This window comes from Arachis stenosperma, chromosome 10 (genome assembly GCF_014773155.1).
Source record: "Arachis stenosperma cultivar V10309 chromosome 10, arast.V10309.gnm1.PFL2, whole genome shotgun sequence".
Taxonomy (NCBI): domain Eukaryota; kingdom Viridiplantae; phylum Streptophyta; class Magnoliopsida; order Fabales; family Fabaceae; genus Arachis; species Arachis stenosperma.
In genome coordinates, this window is record NC_080386.1 from 78768383 (window position 1) to 78780492 (window position 12110).

Below are 12110 nucleotides of genomic sequence, written 5' to 3' on the forward strand. Positions count from 1 at the left end.
CAACTTTGAGCTTAAGCCTCAATTAGTTTCTCTAATGCAACAGAATTGCAAGTTTCATGGACTTCCAATGGAAGATCCTCATCAGTTTTTAGCTGAGTTCTTGCAAATCTATGACACAGTCAAGACTAATGGGGTTAACCCTGAGGTCTACAGACTGATGCTATTCCCTTTTGCTGTAAGAGACAGAGCTAGAATATGGTTGGATTCTCAACCTAAAGAAAGCCTGGACTCTTGGGAAAAGCTAGTCAATGCCTTCTTGGCAAAGTTCTTTCCACCACAAAGATGGAGTAAGCTTAGAGTGGAAGTCCAAACCTTCAGACAGAAGGATGGAGAATCCCTCTATGAAGCTTGGGAAAGATACAAACAATTAATCAGAAGATGTCCTTCAGACATGCTTTCTGAATGGAGCATCATAGGTATTTTCTATGATGGTCTCTCTGAACTATCCAAGATGTCTTTGGATAGCTCTGCTGGAGGATCTCTTCATCTGAAGAAGACGCCTACTGAAGCTCAAGAACTAATTGAAATGGTTGCAGATAACCAATTCATGTACGCTTCTGAAAGGAATCCTGTGAACAATGGGACTAGTCAGAAGAAAGGAGTTCTTGAAATTGACACTCTGAATGCCATTTTGGCTCAGAATAAAATATTGACTCAACAAGTCAATCTGATTTCTCAAAGTCTGTCTGGAATGCAAAATGCACCTAACAGTACTAAGGATGCTTCATCTGAGGAAGAAGCTTATGATCCTGAGAACCCTTCAATGGAAGAGGTAAATTACCTGGGAGAACCCTATGGTAACACCTATAATTCTTCATGGAGAAATCACCCAAATCTCTCATGGAAGAATCAAGAGAGACCTCAACAAGGTTTCAATAATAATGGTGGAAGAAACAGGTTTAACAATGGTAAACCTTTTCCATCATCTTCTCAGCAACAGACAGAGAGCTCTAAGCAGAATACCTCTGACTTAGCAACCATGGTCTCTGATCTAATCAAAACCACTCAAAGTTTCATGACTGAAACTAGATCCTCCATTAGGGATTTGGAAGGACAAGTGGGTCAGCTGAGCAAGAAAATTACTGAACTTCCCCCAAGCACTCTCCCAAGTAACACTGAAGAAAATCCAAAAGGAGAGTGCAAAGCCATAAATATGGCCGAATTCTGGGAGGAAGAAGAGGCAGTGAACGCCACTGAGGAAGGCCTCACTGGACGTCCACTGGCCTCCAATGAGTTCCCCAATGAGGAACAATGGGAATCTGAGGCTCAAAATGAGACCATAGAGATTCCATTGGACTTACTTCTGCCATTCATGAGCTCTGATGAGTATTCTTCCTCTGAAGAGGATGAGTATGTCACTGAAGAGCAAGTTGCTAAATACCTTGGAGCAATCATGAAACTGAATGACAAGTTATTTGGAAATGAGACTTGGGAGGATGAACCACCCTTGCTCACCAAAGAACTGAATGACTTGTCTAGGCAGAAACTGCCTCAAAAGAGGCAAGATCCTGGGAAGTTTTCTATACCTTGTACCATAGGCACCATGACCTTCAAGAAGGCCTTGTGTGACTTGGGGTCAAGTGTAAACCTCATGCCCCTCTCTGTAATGGAGAAATTAGGATCTTTGAGGTGCAAGCTGCAAAAATATCACTAGAGATGGCAGACATTCAAGAAACAAGCCTATGGACTTATAGAGGATGTTCTGGTTAAGGTTGAAGACCATTACATTCCTACTGATTTCATAGTCCTAGAGACTGGGAAGTGCATGGATGAATCCATCATCCTTGGCAGACCCTTTCTAGCCACAGCAAAGGCTGTGATTGATGTTGATAGAGGAGAGTTGATCATTCAAGTGAATGAAGAATCCTTGGTGTTTAAGGCCCAAGGATATCCCTCTGTCACCATGGAGAAGAAGCATGAAGAGCTTCTCTCAAAACAGAGCCAAGCAGAGCCCCCACAGTCAAACTCTAAGTTTGGTGTTGGGAGGCCACAACCAAACTCTAAGTTTGGTGTTGAACCCCCACATTCAAACTCTAAGTTTGGTGTTGGGAGGTCCCAACACGGTTCTGAACAACTCTGAGGCTCCATGAGAGTCCTCTGTCAAGCTAATGACAGTAAAGAAGCGCTTGTTGGGAGGCAACCCAATGTTTTATAATTAACTATTTCCTTTTGTTATTTTATCTTTTTTGTAGGTTGAATATCATAAGAAGTCACAAAATCCATTGAAAAAGCAAAAACAGAATGAAAAACAGGAAGAAAAACAGCACACCCTGGAGGAAGAACTCACTGGCGTTTAAACGCCAGTGAGGCTAGCAGTTGGGCGTTTAACGCCAGAAAGGGGCACCAGACTGGCGTTAAACGCCAGAAAAGGGCTAGAACCTGGCGTTAAACGCCAGAAATGGGCACCAGCCCGGCGTTTAACGCCAGAAATGGCTCAAAACGTGGATTTTGATGCCATTTGGTGCAGGGATGACTTTTCCTTGACACCTCAGGATCTGTGGACCCCACAGGATCCCCACCAACCCCACCACTCTCTCTCTTCTTCTTCACCCATTCACCAATCACCTCAACATCTCTTTCTCTTCACCACTCACATCCATCCTTCATAAACCACCACTTCTCCCCCCTTTTTGGCCGAACCACAAAGCCATCTCCCTCTCCCCCGTTTCTTCTTCTTCTACATTCTTCTTTCTTCTTTTGCTCGAGGACGAGCAAACCTTTTAAGTTTGGTGTGGTAAAAGCATTGCTTTTTGTTTTTCCATAACCATTTATGGCATCCAAAGCCGGTTCAACTGAGAAGGCATGACCTCAAGCCCATCACTTAGAAGAAGATGGAGCAAACAAGAGACCCCTCTCATCAAGAAATCCCTGAGATACCTCAAGGGATGCACTTTCCTCCACAAGACTACTGGGAGCAAATTAACACCTCCCTAGGAAAATTAAGTTCTAACATGGGACAACTAAGGGTGGAGCACCAAGAACATGCCATCCTCCTCCATGAAATTGGAGAAGATCAAAGGATCATAAGAGAGGAGCAACAAAGACAAGGAAGAGACATTGAGGAGCTCAAGCACTCCATAGGATCTTCAAGAGAAAGAAAGAGCCGCCATCACTAAGGTGGACCCGTTCTTTAATCTCCTTATTCTTTATTTTTCTGTTTTTCGAATTTTAGTGCTTTATGTTTATCCATGTTTGTGTCTTATGATCATTAGTGTCTTAGTGTCTATGCCTTAAAGCTATGAATATGAATCCATCACCTTTCTTAAAAGAAAACTGTTTTTATCACAAAAGAACAAGAAGTACAGGATTTCAAATTCATCTTTAAAACTAGCTTAATTAGTTTGATGTGGTGGCAATGCTTTTGTTTTCTGAATGTATGCTTGAACAGTGCATATGTCTTTTGAATTTGTGGTTCATGAATGTTAAAGTTGTTGGCTCTTGAAAGAATGATGAAAAAGGAGACATGTTACTGAGGATCTGAAAAATCATAAAAATGATTCTTGAAGCAAGAAAAAGCAGTGAATACAAAAAAAAGAAGAGAGAAAAAAAAAAGAAAGAGAAGGAGAAAAAACGAAAAAAGGGAGAAAGAGAAAAAGAAAGAAAAAGAAAGAAATAAAGTTGTGATCCAAGGCAAAAAGAGTGTGCTTAAGAACCCTGGACACCTCTAATTGAGGACTTTAGCAAAGCTGAGTCACAATCTGAAAAGGTTCACCCAATTATGTGTCTGTGGCATGTATGTATCCGGTGGTAATACTGGAAGACAGAGTGCTTTGGGCCACGGCCAAGACTCAATAAGTAGCTGTGTTCAAGAATCATCATACTTAACTAGGAGAATCAATAACACTATCTGGATTCTGAGTTCCTAAAGAAGCCAATCATTCTGAATTTCAAAGGATAAAGTGAGATGCCAAAACTGTTCGGAGGCAAGAAGCTACTAGTCCCGCTCATCTAATTTGGAGCTTAGTTTCATTGATAATTTGGAGTCTATAGTATATTCTCTTCTTTTTATCTTATTTGATTTTTAGTTGCTTGGGGACAAGCAACAATTTAAGTTTGGTGTTGTGATGAGCGGATAATTTGTATACTTTTTGGCATTGTTTTTAGTATGTTTTTAGTAGTTTTAGTTTAGTTTTTTATTAGTTTTTAATTAAAATTCACTTTTCTGGACTTTACTATGAGTTTGTGTGTTTTTCTGTGATTTCAGGTATTTTCTGGCTGAAATTGAAGGTTCTGAGCAAAAATCTGATTCAGAGACTGAAAAGGACTGCAGATGCTGTTGGATTCTGACCTCCCTGCACTCGAAGTGGATTTTCTGGAGCTACAGAAGCCCAATTGGCGCGCTCTCAACGGCGTTGGAAAGTAGACATCCTGGGCTTTCCAGCAATATATGATAGTCCATACTTTGCCCAAGATTTGATGGCCCAAACCGGCGTTCAAAGTCACCCTCAGAAATCCCAGCGTTAAACGCCGGAACTGGCACCTAAATGGGAGTTAAACGCCCAAACTGGCATAAAAGCTGGCGTTTAACTCCAGAAAACGTCTCTACACGAAAATGCTTCATTGCTCAGCCCAAGCACACACCAAGTGGGCCCGGAAGTGGATTTTTATGTCATTTACTCATCTTTGTACACCTTAGGCTACTAGTTTTCTATAAGTAGGACCTTTTACTATTGTATTTTTATCTTCGGACATCTAGTTCTTAGATCATTGGAGGGCTGGCCTCACGGCCATGCCTAGACCTTGTTCTTATGTATTTTCAACGGTGGAGTTTCTACACACCATAGATTAAGGTGTGGAGCTCTGCTGTACCTCGAGTATTAATGCAATTACTATTGTTCTTCCATTCAATTCCGCTTGTTCTTTATCCAAGATATCACTTGTTCTTCAACATGATGAAGGTGATGATTGACGCCCATCACCATTCTCACCCATGAACAAGGTGACTGACAACCATTCTTGTTCTACAAGCATCTGAGGCTTAGTGAATATCTCTTGGATTCTTCGGAATCTTCGTGGTATAGGCAGGACCTGATGGCGGCATTCAAGAGAATCCGGAAGGTCTAAACCTTGTCTGTGGTATTCTGAGTAGGATTCAATGATTGAATGACTGTGACGTGCTTCAAACCTGTAACCTACTGGGCGTTAGTGACAGACGCAAAAGAGTGATTCTATTCCGGTAGGGGAGGGAACCAAACCGGTGATTGGCAGCACTGTGACAGAGTGTGTGCATTAGCTTTCACTGCGCGGATGGGAGGTAGCTGCTGACAATAGTGAAACTCTACACGAGCTTGCCATGGAAAGGAGTAAGAAAGGATTGGATGAAGGCATTAGGAAAGCAGAGAGACGGAAGGGAAGGCATCTTCATACACTTGTCTGAAGCTCTTACACCAATGATATACATAAGTATCTCTATCCTTATCTTCTATGTTATTTTCGTTCATCACCATATACATCTGAGTTTGCCTGACTAAGATTTACAAGATGACCATAGCTTGCTTCAATACTAACAATCTCCGTGGGATCGACCCTTACTCACGTAAGGTTTATTACTTGGACGACCCAGTGCACTTGCTGGTTAGTTGTGCGAAGTTGTGTAATGCCATGGTATTGAGCCACCAAGTTCTTGGAGCCATTACCGGGGATTATTTGAGTTGTGAAAAAGTATTGTTCACAATTTCGCGCACCATCCTCAACAGAGAGTTGTGCCTTAGCTTCTCTTAGCTTTCGCTTCAAGGTCCTTTCAGGTTCAGGGTCAGCTTCAACAAGAATGCCTTTGTCTTTGTTCCTGCTCATATGAAAGAGAAGAGAACAAGAAAATATGGAATCCTCTATGTCACAGTATAGAGATTCCTTGAGGTGTCAGAGGAAAAGAAAAATAGAAGAAAGAAGAAGGAGAATTCGAATTTGATCAGATAGAGTTCGAATTGTGCATTAAGAAGGAGTGATACTCCATAAATAGAAGGATGTGAGAAGAAGGGAAGAGAATTTTCGAAAATTAATTAAAAAGATGTCAAAAACATTTTGAAAAATTGATTGATAATTTTCGAGAATTCAAAGTGGAAAAGAAATCAAGTGATTTTTGAAAAAGATTTTGAAATTAGAAGTTAAAAAGATTTGATTGAAAACTTATTTTGAAAAAGATGTGATTAAAAAGATATGATTGAAAAGATTTGATTTGAAAACAATTTTAAAAGATATGTTTTGAAAACAATTTTAAAAAGATTTGATTTTAAAAATTAATGACTTGCCTAACAAGAAAAGATATGATTCAAACATTAAACCTTCCTCAACAGAAAAGGCAACATACTTGAAATGTTCAATCAAATCATTAATTGTTAGTAAGTATCTTTGAAAAAAAGAAAGAAATTGATTTTGAAAACATTTGATTGAAAAGATATGATTTGAAAAAGATTTGATTTTGAAAAACTTTGAAAACTTGAAAAAAAATTGATTTGAAAAACAAAATCTTCCCCCTTGTGCCATCCTGGCGTTAAACGCCCAGAATGGTATCCATTCTGGCGTTTAACGCCCAAAATGCACCCTTTTTGGGCGTTAAACGCCCAACCAGGTACCCTGGCTGGCGTTTAAACGCCAGTCTGTCCTTCTTCACTGGGCGTTTTGTACGCCCAGCTTTTTCTGTATAATTCCTCTGCAGTATGTTCTGAATCTTCAATTCTTTGTATTATTGACTTGAAAAGACACAAATTAAAAATATTTTTGGATTTTTAATAATCAAAATGCAACAAGAATCAAATAACAATGCATGCAAGACACCAAACTTAGCAGTTTGTATACTACTGACTCTATATGAGACACATAAACACTCAAGTCAAAAGAATTCAAAGATCAGAGTAAGAAATCATCAAGAATTACTTGAAGATCCTTAAGACACATGAATGAATGTATGCAATTGACACCAAACTTAAGATGAGACACTAGACTCAAGCAAGAAACATCAAATATTTTTGGTTTTTATGATTTTGTGAATTTTTTTTTTGTGATTTTCGAAAATTAAGTGGAAAAAGATATCAAAATTCTTAATGAGAATTCCAGGAATCAGTGCAATGCTAGTCTAAGACTCCGGTCCAGAAATTAGACATGGCTTCACAGCCAGCCAAGCTTTCAAAGAAAGCTTCGGTCCAAAACACTAGACATGGCCAAAGGCCAGCCAAGCCTTAGCATATCACTGCTCCAAAAGCAAGATTGATAAAAAATCAACAAGCTTCTGTGATGATAAGTTGAAACCTCGGTCCAATGAGATTAGACATGGCTTCTCAGCCAGCCAGATTTCAACAAATCATCATGAAACTCTAGAATTCATCTTCAAGAATTTCGAAAAAAATAAATACCTAATCTAAGCGACAAGATGAACCGTCAGTTGTCCATACACAAACAATCCCCGGCAACGGCGCCAAAAACTTGGTGCACGAAATTGTGATCAATACTTTTTTTAATACACGAAATAATCCCTAGTACTGGCTCCAAAGACTTGGTGCTCAATACCATGGCATAAACACAACTTCGCACAACTAACCAGCAAGTGCACTGGGTCGTCCAAGTAATACCTTACGCGAGTAAGGGTCGATCCCACGGAGATTGTTGCTATGAAGCAAGCTATGGTCACCTTGTAAATCTCAGTCAGGCAGACTCAAATGGGTATAGATGATGAATAAAGCATAAAGATAAAGATAGAGATACTTATGTATATCATTGGTGAGAGCTTCAGATAAGCGTATGAAGATGTCTTCCCTTCCGTCTCTCTGCTTTCCTACAGTCTTCATCCAATCCTTCTTACTCCTTTCAATGGCAAGCTCATGTAGGGTTTCACCGTTGTCAGTGGCTACCTCCCATCCTCTCAGTGAAAATGTTCCCATGCTCTGTCACAGCATATGGCTAATCAGCTGTCGGTTCTCGGTCAGGCCGGAATAAAATCCATCGATCCTTTTGCGTCTGTCACTAACGCCCCGCCTGCTAGGAGTTTGAAGCACGTCACAGTCATTCAATCATTGAATCCTACTCAGAATACCACAGACAAGGTTAGACCTTCCGGATTCTCTTGAATGCCGCCATCAGTTCTTGCCTATACCACGAAGACTCTGATCTCACGGAATGGCTGGCTCGTTTGTCAGGCGAGCACTCGGTTGTCAGGCGATCAACCATGCATCGTGTTATCAGGAATCCAAGAGATATTCACTAAGCCTCGTATGCTTGTAGAACAAGAGTGGTTGTCAGTCACCTTGTTCATGAGTGAGAATGATGATGAGTGTCATGGATCATCACCTTCATCAAGTTGAAGAACAAGTGATATCTTGGACAAAGAACAAGTGGAATTGAATAGAAGAACAATAGTAATTGCATTAATACTCGAGGTACAGCAGAGCTCCACACCTTAATCTATGGTGTGTAGAAACTCCACCGTTGAAAATACATAAGAACAAGGTCTAGGCATGGCCGTGAGGCCAGCCTCCCAGTGATCTAAGATAGCATAATACTCAAAGATAGCTACCAAGATGTCAAATACAATAGTAAAAGGTCCTACTTATAGAAAACTAGTAGCCTAAGGTGTACAAAGATGAGTAAATGACATAAAAATCCACTTCCGGGCCCACTTGGTGTGTGCTTGGGCTGAGCAATGAAGCATTTTCGTGTAGAGACTCCTCTTGGAGTTAAACGCCAGCTTTTATGCCAGTTTGGGCGTTTAACTCCCATTTAGGTGCCAGTTCCGGCGTTTAACGCTGGAATTTCTTGAGGTGACTTTGAACGCCGGTTTGGGCCATCAAATCTTGGGCAAAGTATGGACTATCATATATTGCTGGAAAGCCCAGGATGTCTACTTTCCAACGCCGTTGAGATCGCGCAAATTGGGCTTCTGTAGCTCCAGAAAATCCACTTAGAGTGCAGGGAGGTTAGAATCCAACAGCATCTGCAGTCCTTTTGAGTCTCTGGATCAGATTTTTGCTCAGATCCCTCAATTTCAGCCAGAAAATACCTGAAATCACAGAAAAACACACAAACTCATAGTAAAGTCCAGAAAAGTGAATTTTAATTAAAAACTAATAAAAATATACTAAAAACATACTAAAAACAATGCCAAAAAGCGTACAAATTATCCGCTCATCAGTGCACATTCTGGCGTTTAATGCCCAATGCACTACCTTTTTGGGCGTTAAACGCCCAACCAGGTACCCTGGCTGGCGTTTAAACGCCAGTCTGTCCTTCTTCACTGGGCGTTTTGAACGCCCAGCTTTTTCTGTGTAATTCCTCTGCTGCATGTTCTGAATCTTCAGTTTCCTGTACTATTGACTTGAAAATAGAACCAAGATCAAATAAACAAGGCATGCAAGACACCAAACTTAAAATTAGACACTAGACTCAAACAAGAAACATAAAATATTTTTGGTTTTTATGATTTTTATAATTTTTTTGTGCTTTTTTCGAAAATTATATGGAAATAGAAAATAAAGGTTTCAGAATTCTCAATTTGGATTCCAGGAATTAGACATGGCTTCACAGCCAGCCAAGCTTTCAAAGAAAGCTTCGGTCCAAAACACTAGACATGGCCAATGGCCAGCCAAGCCTTAGCAGATCATTGCTCCAATAGCAAGATTGATAGAAATCAACAAGCTCTTGTGATGATAGGTTGAAGCCTCGGTCCAATAAGATTAGACATGGCTTCTCAGCCAGCCAGACTTCAACAGATCATCATGAAACACTAGAATTTATTCTTAAGAACTCTGAAGAAAAATACCTAATCTAAGCAACAAGATGAACCGTCAGTTGTCCATACACAAAACAATCCCCGGCAACGGCACCAAAAACTTGGTGCGCGAAATCGTGATCACTACAACTTCGCACAACTAACCAGCAAGTGCACTGGGTCGTCCAAGTAATAAACCTTACGCGAGTAAGGGTCGATCCCACGGAGATTGTTGGTATGAAGCAAGCTATGGTCACCTTGTAAATCTTAGTCAGGCAGACTCAAATGGGTATAAATGATGAATAAAACATAAAGATAAAGATAGAGGTACTTATGTATATCATTGGTAAGAGCTTCAGATAAGCGTATGAAGATGCTTTCCCTTCCGTCTCTCTGCTTTCTTACTGTCTTCATCCAATCCTTCTTACTCCTTTCCATGGCAAGCTTATGCAAGGGTTTCACCGTTGTCAGTGGCTACCTCCCATCCTCTCAGTGAAAACGTTCCTATGCTCTGTCACAGCATGGCTAATCATCTGTCGGTTCTCGGTCAGGCCGGAATAGAATCCAGTGATCCTTTTGCGTCTGTCACTAACGCCCCGCCTGCTAGGAGTTTGAAGCACGTCACAGTCATTCAATCATTGAATCCTACTCAGAATACCACAGACAAGGTTAGACCTTCCGGATTCTCTTGAATGCCGCCATCAGTTCTTGCCTATACCACGAAGATTCTGATCTCACGGAATGGCTGGCTCGTTTGTCAGGCGAGCACTCGGTTGTCAGGCGATCAACCATGCATCGTGTATTAGGAATCCAAGAGATATTCACTAGAGCCTCGTATGCTTGTAGAACAGAAGTGGTTGTCAGTCACTTTGTTCATAAGTGAGAATGATGATGAGTGTCACGGATCATCACATTCATCAAGTTAAAGAACAAGTGATATCTTGGACAAAGAACAAGCGGAATTGAATAGAAGAACAATAGTAATTGCATTAATACTCGAGGTACAGCAGAGCTCCACACCTTAATCTATGGTGTGTAGAAACTCCACCGTTGAAAATACATAAGAACAAGGTCTAGGCATGGCCGTGAGGCCAGCCTCCCAAAGAGGGTTCAATCATAAAAACATGATCAAAAGATGAAAATACAATAGTAAAAGGTCCTACTTATAGGGAACTAGTAGCCTAAGGTGTACAAAGATGAGTAAATGACATAAAAATCCACTTCCGGGCCCACTTGGTGTGTGCTTGGGCTGAGCAATGAAGCATTTTCGTGTAGAGACTCTTCTTGGAGTTAAACGCCAGCTTTTATGCCAGTTTGGGCGTTTAACTCCCATTTAGGTGCCAGTTCCGGCGTTTAACGCTGGGAATTCTGAGGGTGACTTTGAACGCCGGTTTGGGCCATCAAATCTTGGGCAAAGTATGGACTATCATATATTGCTGGAAAGCCCAGGATGTCTACTTTCCAACGCCGTTGAGAGCGCGCCAATTGGGCTTTTGTAGCTCCAGAAAATCCACTTCGAGTGCAGGGAGGTCAGAATCCAACAGCATCTGCAGTCCTTTTCAGTCTCTGAATCAGATTTTTGCTCAGATCCCTCAATTTCAGCCAGAAAATACCTGAAATCACAGAAAAACACACAAGCTCATAGTAAAGTCCAGAAAAGTGAATTTTAACTAAAAACTAATAGAAATATACTAAAAACTCAACTAAAACTACTAAAAACATACTAAAAACAATGCCAAAAAGCGTACAAATTATCCGCTCATCACATACCCTTGGGGAGCAATGAGAAAGAGAGCTACCAAGAGGAAAACGTTGGCACGGTGTATGTTGAGATTGAAGAATATGAAGAGGTTGATCAAAAGATGGATTTATTCATCAATGAATTTCTATCCAAAATTGAGTCACCTCCCATTAGGCAAGAAATCAAAGTTCTTGAAGACAACACCAAGCCATGTGATAAAAGGGGAAAGGTTGAAATCGAGGAAGCTCGCAAAGAGGTGGAAATACACAAAGAAGAGCACAAGGAAGTGGACCTTGCATTGTCTAAGTGTGGGGAAGCCTCCCTTCCCAAGTTACCATCCAACACAACATTCAAGTGGGTAAAATTCTTATCCATAAGCTTTGTTTTCTCGCTTGAATATGGTTTGATTGAAACGGATGGACAACTTAGAGCTCTTTGTGGAATTAAAAGTAAGAATGAGTTGTGTAGTGGTTGGAAAGTAGGTGTTAAGCTTGTCAAGGTCAAGGCCTCAAGGTATGGGGATGATGTTGGGACAAGGGTCACTTTGTATGGATCTAGAAGGAAGCATTGGTGGAATAAAGAGAATTCTAGGTGCCAATCACCTTTATGCCAACCGCTCATCCGACAAAATCATGAAACTCAACTAACGGATGGGTGTGAAGACAAGACATG

At 40.7% G+C, this 12110-nt stretch overlaps 1 non-coding gene across 1 annotated transcript; it reads right to left on the reverse strand.

Annotated features, from left to right (window-relative positions):
* Positions 1-289: 289 nt before the first annotated feature.
* LOC130958964 (small nucleolar RNA R71) lies at positions 290-397 on the reverse strand. Its single transcript, XR_009078062.1, has one exon. It is a non-coding gene; the product is annotated as a small nucleolar RNA R71 (small nucleolar RNA).
* Positions 398-12110: the final 11713 nt, after the last annotated feature.